At 50.6% G+C, this 6353-nt stretch overlaps 1 long non-coding RNA gene across 3 annotated transcripts in view; it reads right to left on the bottom strand.

Annotated features, from left to right (window-relative positions):
* Positions 1–858: 858 nt before the first annotated feature.
* The window catches only part of LOC145712417 (uncharacterized), a 10834-nt gene continuing 5339 nt past the window's right edge, over positions 859–6353 (bottom strand). Inside the window, exons 2-5 of one of the 3 annotated variants that reach the window (XR_014137134.1) lie at positions 3037–5516; positions 1739–2167; positions 1069–1627; positions 859–948 (exon numbers count right to left, since the gene is read on the bottom strand). This is a non-coding gene — a long non-coding RNA (uncharacterized LOC145712417). The remainder of the gene's footprint in view (positions 949–1068; positions 1628–1738; positions 2168–3036; positions 5517–6353) is intronic. The other 2 variants (XR_014137136.1, XR_014137135.1) reach the window with 2 other exon arrangements.

Below are 6353 nucleotides of genomic sequence, written 5' to 3'. Positions count from 1 at the left end.
ATTTAGCAGGGACTTAGTCACTAAATCCAGTTCACATTCAAGGGGTGGGAATTTAGACCCCACCTTTTAAAGAGAGAGGAGTCGGGGTGCCTGGGTGGCTCAGTCGGTTAAGCGCCTGGCTTCAACTCAGGTCACGATCTCGCGGTCCATGAGTTCAAGCCCTGCATCGGGCTCTGGGCTGATGGCTCAGAGCCTGGAGCCTGCTTCGGATTCTGTGTTTCCCTCTCTCTGCCCCTCCCCCGTTCATGCTCTCTGTCTCAAAAATAAATAAACGTTAAAAAAAAATAGAGAAGAGTCAAAGAATTTGTGAACATATTTTATTCTATTTTTTTATTTTTTCCAGCACTCATTCAGTAGATCTTTATTTCTTTTCAATATATGAAATTTATTGTCAAATTGGTTTCCATACAACACCCAGTGCTCATCCCAAAGGTGCCCTCCTCGATACCCATCCCCCACCCTCCCCTCCCTCCCACCCCCCATCAACCCTCAGTTTTGTGAACATATTTTAAAACTACCATAGCCAGGAAAACAAACCATTCTAGATATTGCAAACACACACACACACACAAAGGTCATACAAGCAATTGGTGCTCACCACTGGTGGGGCTCGCGGTGGTGAAGGTCAGGGCCAGGGGGGAATCGCACCACTAGCTCTCAGGTTACTTTACCACAGTTGCTCTCCATAGATTCAAAGCTGCTGCTGCCACTCAGTCAGGAAACTTCGGGAAGCCACTGCCGGGGTCACTACAGCCCCATGGCCCCAAGCCTGACTGGTGGGGAGTATGGACTCCAACATTCGGCCCGCATGTCTGCTGCTACAGAGGAGAAAAGCATGGCTTCCACCTCCTTCCACCTCCGCCTTCCAAATTTCACACAGGTACGCTTTATTGGCACAATTCTGCTGTCGAGGGAATCTGTGAACGATGGTTCGTGGGTTTCCAGGACCTGCAAAGAAGGGGCTAGAAATGAGTGTCAAGAGCCAACCAACATCATCCAGCAAACCCCTCCTGATGGGTGGGTGTTCAAAGGCTTTGTGAAAGGGGGGTGGTGTCCACGTGGAGTAACCTGGTGGTCGCGTTTCTAAGTCGGAAACCCTGAAAGGTGTCATTCTAGCTGGGCAGCAGGTGAGGCGCTGGATGCTGACGACATACACTCATCCCCAGAGGTGACTGGAGAAGCGCCTGGAGTTGATTCTTAGTTTCATCTCTGGAACGTTCTCACTGGAATTAAAGCTGGATGGACTATTGGCAATGCAGTATCTGAGAAAACATAGCCCCCATTCAAAAGGGCTGCCAGAGAAAAGATCTCCACAGGGAAACATGATTTCTCAAAATACAGCCTTTGGACCTCTATACGCAAACATCCCTGGGATGCTTACTTAAAAAGCTGATCCTGAAAATAATTTAATTTCAAAGGCTGTTGGGGCACCTGGGTGGTTCAGTCCAGCGTTGGCTGGACTCAGCAGCCAATCCTTTAGACAGCCGGGAGTTTTGCAGGCAGGCACTTTAAGGGAGGCTAGGGTCCTACTAGGGATGCGGCCACGAGCTGCCAGCAACCACGTCCGTGTTTGTTCAAGTCTTCACAGGCCAAGCAAGGTCGAATCAAGAAGAGGGCTCGGAGGAGCCTGGCGAGCATTTGGAGAAAGAATCTGTCACCCTCCGAACCCACATGCCCACCCCTCCTGAGCCCATCCCCCAAACAGAGGGACCACTTTGACAGGCCTTTTTATGCTCACCAAACGACTGAAGTAGGACAAGGCGGACGGGGAGGTGGGGGAAGCAGAGGTTCTCCGGCTTCTTCAGGGCTGGAGGTCGGCAGGGATTTGGGGGTGGGAGACGAAGGGCAGAGCAGATTGAGGATGACCAGGAGGCTCAACTGGATTCTTAACCTGGGAGTCCCGGCTGGTCATGCTGGCCGGCTCCTGCCCCCACGGAGGTCAGGGCCTCTCAGTCCTGAGGACCACCAGGCACGACCAGCTCTGGCTCCTGTGGTCCTGGTGGGGGTATGTTGTTGAGACCTGGGGGATGGCGTGGAGCACCAGCTGGGGGGCGGGAGCACACTCATTCAAGAAGAAGAAAAGTCCCGAGGCCCAGAGCAGAGGCAGGAATGGTGCTTAGGCTGCGTGTGTTTCCAGGGCAGCGGCAGAGAGCGGTCTGGCGCCACACTGTGGAGGAAATGAAGATTTCAACGGTACAAAGGCCTCGTCTGGATGAGGGCTACACCCCAGGGTGGTAGAGCAGGAAAACAGAAGGAGCCTGGCTCCCTGACATAAGAGCCACCGAACCAGCCCCAGATCCAGTACTTAACCGGATTATCATATGAGAGATCAAGAAGCTGCTTCTTAAAAAAATTTCTTTTCAATGTTTACTTATTTTTGAGAGACAGAGACAGAGCATGAGCAGGGGAGGGGCAGAGAGAGAGGGAGACACAGAACGTGAAGCAGGCTCCAGGCTCTGAGCCGTCCGCACACATCCCGACGTGGGGCTCGAACCCATGAACGGCAAGATCGTGACCTGAGCCAAAGTCAGACACCTGACCGACTGAGCCACCCGGGTGCCCCCAAGAAGCTGTTTTTTAATTTAACCCACTGTTGGGGCGCCTGGATGGCTCAGTCGGTTAGGTGTCCGACTTCGGCTCAGGTCAGGATCTCACCGTTCGTGGGTTCAAGCCCCACATCGGGCTCTGTGCGGACGGCTCGGAGCCTGGAGCCCGCTTCAGACTCTGTGTCTCCCTCTGCCCTTCCCCCACTCAATCTCTGTCTCTGTCTCAAAAATAAATAAACATTTAAAAACAAAAAGAATTAAAGGGCGCCTGGGTGGCTCAGTCGGTTAAGCATCCAACTTCAGCTCAGGTCACGATCTCGGGGGTTCGTGAGTTTGAGTCCCACATCGGGTTCTGTGCTGTCAGCCTGTCAGCGCAGAGCCCGCTTTGGATCCTCTGCCCCACTCTCTCTGCCCCTCCCCCGCTTGCACTCTCCCCCCCGCCCCCCGAAAAAAAGGATTAAAAAAAAAGAATTAAAAAAAATCACTTAACCACTGTTGTGTTGGGTCTCTACTGCAGCAGCTGAACCTGTACGTAACCTGATAACGGAGGGAATCCATGTATCTGTTATCTTTTGCCACAACAGTGCTAACTAATAGACCATCCTCAAAACTCAGAGGAGGCTGGGAAACCGATTCTCACAGGTTGGCCGTTACCGCTGTACTTTAATGCCCTGCTGGCTGGATCGGCGCTGCTTCTCACGGCTGGTCTTTTCTCCCTGTGTTGCTGCCGGGACCCAGGCTGAAGAGGCAGCGGCTACCCAAGAGAAGCGTAAGAGAGCAAGCAAAAGAGCCATCGGGCCTCTTCGAGCCTAAGCACGGAACCAGCCCCAAGCCCCAAGCCAGGGGATGGGAAAGTACACTGTGGCCACGAGGAGACACAGCAGGAGCGGGGATGCGGGGAGGGCCCATAATTCTCTCTCCCAGAATGTGACAGAGTCCTGGGTCAGAGGCTACAACACGGTGGCCCTGCTCTTCTAGGCGTCACCTACGAATGGCGCAGAGTGAAAGACAGCGTCCGTCCATGTGAAGACTCAACCGCAGTTCTCTATCAGGTCAGGAGCCCTGACAAGACAAGAATCACATCTCCTTCCTCTTCCCAACGCCTAGGGCCAGGCCCTGCCCTCAGGGCTGACTCAGGGAGATTACTGGGTGAATCTGAGACCATTTCTTCACTCTCTGCGTCGGATTCCTTATGTGATACAGACTGACCTCCTAAAGGTCAGCACACAGTGCTAGGGGTTTGCCCGCAAAGCTGCAAAGGGACTGTGCCATTGGGAACTGAGATGTGTACCTAGGTCTGTCTACACCGCATCCTGGATCCACTGCCTGCCAGAGGGACCTCCAGAAGAAAGGACTTCTACAAGTTAAATATCGCAGACTTCACACTCCAAAGGAGAACCGTTTGAAGAGAGCCATGGTTAACCCTGACGAATGCCACCATCACCACAGAATTCCAGGCACCGGGCATGTGGGTAGAAAGCATATTTTAGGGCAGTGACTCATGGTAAGTCGTTTCCTCCAGTCCCTAAAACGGGCTATTCAATGTCAAGCTGTCTCAGGCTCAGGCTGATAACAGGGCAGCCATAGGGGACCCAGTGGGAGCTGCGTTGTCACGGTCCAAGTCTGTACGCACCGCTTGTATAACCTGCCCAAGTTCACAAAGACAGGATATCAGTCGCCGCTCTTTATGCTCCCAGTGAAAGAAATCCAACTAAAATATGCTTAAGCCAAAAATGTCATACGGTGTATCGGCTCACATAACCGGGAAGCCTAAGACCTTCAAGCTGGCCGCATCTAGCGCTCAAACGTCATTCTCTCCCCAACTATCCCTCAGTTGTGCTTTCCTCCATGACGGCTTCAGGCTTCAGGATGGATGCCCCAAGACTGCAAAGATAGTCCTTAGTAACTCCAACTCTCCACTGAGGTTGAGCAAGCCTCATAAAGGAAAGCCAGTCTTCAAAAAGCCTCTGATTGGTCTGCTTGGACCCTGTATCTGGCAGGAGGAGACCCTGATTGGCCAGCCATGGTCACGTGCACCTGCAAGGTGGGCCTTAAACCAGTACTTAAGTCTCTGCTAGGGCACAGGAACTGAATAGAAAGTCAAGAGAGGGGGTTGTCTCACGGCAAGTTGAGGGGGCGAGGTGACAAATGGAAGACCAGACATTGAAGCTAGATTGAACTAACCCTAAGCCTAAACTTTGAACAGGCTTTCACACGTTCATAGATGCTATTGTGAGTAAAACACAAATTCACTTAAGAGCAGGAGTGCCTTCATAGTAACTTTTGGTCTTTCTGTATTTTTTGTCCCAATTAATAGATATCGAAAGGATCCCTACGATCACGAGCAGGTCCGAAGACCATTCTATTTTTTAATATTAGAAAGGGATTCTTAACTGCAGATTAAGAGAGAGAGTAAAGAAAGCAAGAAGAGAAGGGAGCCAGGAAAACCCCAGCCCAGGAAGCAGCGAAGGAAGCTTCCAGGACAGCAGCGTATGACAGGTCAAGGAGGTAGCCGAGGGAAACGGCACTAACTGTCATGCCAGAGCACTGGAGCGGAGTGGAGGAGTGATCGTGGCGGGCAGCACAGGAAGAGAAGGAGAAGAAATTAAACCCCGGGGGGTCAGGGGACAGAAACGAGTGCCATCGGACTACATGAGCAAGCTCTGCGGTGAACAATGCTTACCTAGTCACAATTCTGCAACCACTATCAATCATGGGGCAAGAGTGACAAAAGTAAACCCCAAGAATGGAATGGGTGGGGGTGTTAAAGACCTAACTCCTTGCCTGTGTTGCTAGGAAGTCCACAGATAGTGTCTAAAATGGATGAATCAGAGCACCTGGGTGGCTCAGTCGGTTGAGCGTCTGACGTCAGCTCAGGTCACGATTTCACGGTTCGTGGGTTCGAGCCCCGCATCGGACTTTGTGTTGACAGCGCAGAGCCTGCTTGGGATTCTCTCTCTCCTTCTCTCTCTTTCAAAAAAAAAAAAAAAAAAAATTAAAAAAATCTTTTAAATGGAAGAATTAAGAGCTAGAAACACAAGATAGGTGGAGATAAGCACCAGAAGATCCAGCGAGAGGTAAGGAGGACCGAGGACTGGCGAGCTGGCCCAGGAGGGTGGGGATGGTCGAGGCAAGAAGCTGCTGCGGGTCATTCTGTTTCCTCACCATTTCATTTCGTACTATTTGAACTGTAAACTATGTGTGATAACATTTGGGAGGCTTAAAGAGTCCATTCTTTTGTCAACGGCACCTCAAAGCTGTATTTGTGTCCAACTTTATTGAGATAGAATTGACACATAATATTTACGAACCCTTTAAATCCGTTTTTTCAAAGAGAGTGGGAAGAACCAGCTTCCTGCAACAGAAGCCATGAGAACATTACCTATTCCGGTTTCAAAAGAAATGGTGGCATTAGTTCTGCTTAGATGATTTCGGTCAGAGACCAAATAAGGATACATCTGGGGTTCAAACAAGAGAGGCTCTCACTCCAGTGCTCAAAGACCAGTTAGAAAACGGAGATCTGACTGGACTGGGTAGGTACGAATTAGCCAAAACTGTAACAATAATAATAATAATAATAATAATAATAATAATACTATAGCTAGTTATCCTCAAGTGCTTACTTCAGACCAGAAACCGTCCTGAGGATATTATCTTATTTAATCCTCATGGCAACTGATATTTTCCCCAATTTACAGATGAGGAACTGAGGCTCAGATAGTTTGGGGAACTTCCCGGAAGTCACACACTCTGGCCCCTCTGCCTGAGGCGGAGGGGCCTCAGCGTGTTGTGATTTACTTCTCTTTT

The sequence above is a fragment of the Panthera onca genome (genome assembly GCF_046562875.1).
Source record: "Panthera onca isolate mPanOnc1 chromosome E1 unlocalized genomic scaffold, mPanOnc1 haplotype 2 h2.Chr16_ul_10, whole genome shotgun sequence".
NCBI classification, from domain to species: Eukaryota; Metazoa; Chordata; class Mammalia; order Carnivora; family Felidae; genus Panthera; species Panthera onca.
Note: the sequence above shows the minus strand (reverse complement) of the source record. Positions and strands in the feature narration are given on the sequence as shown.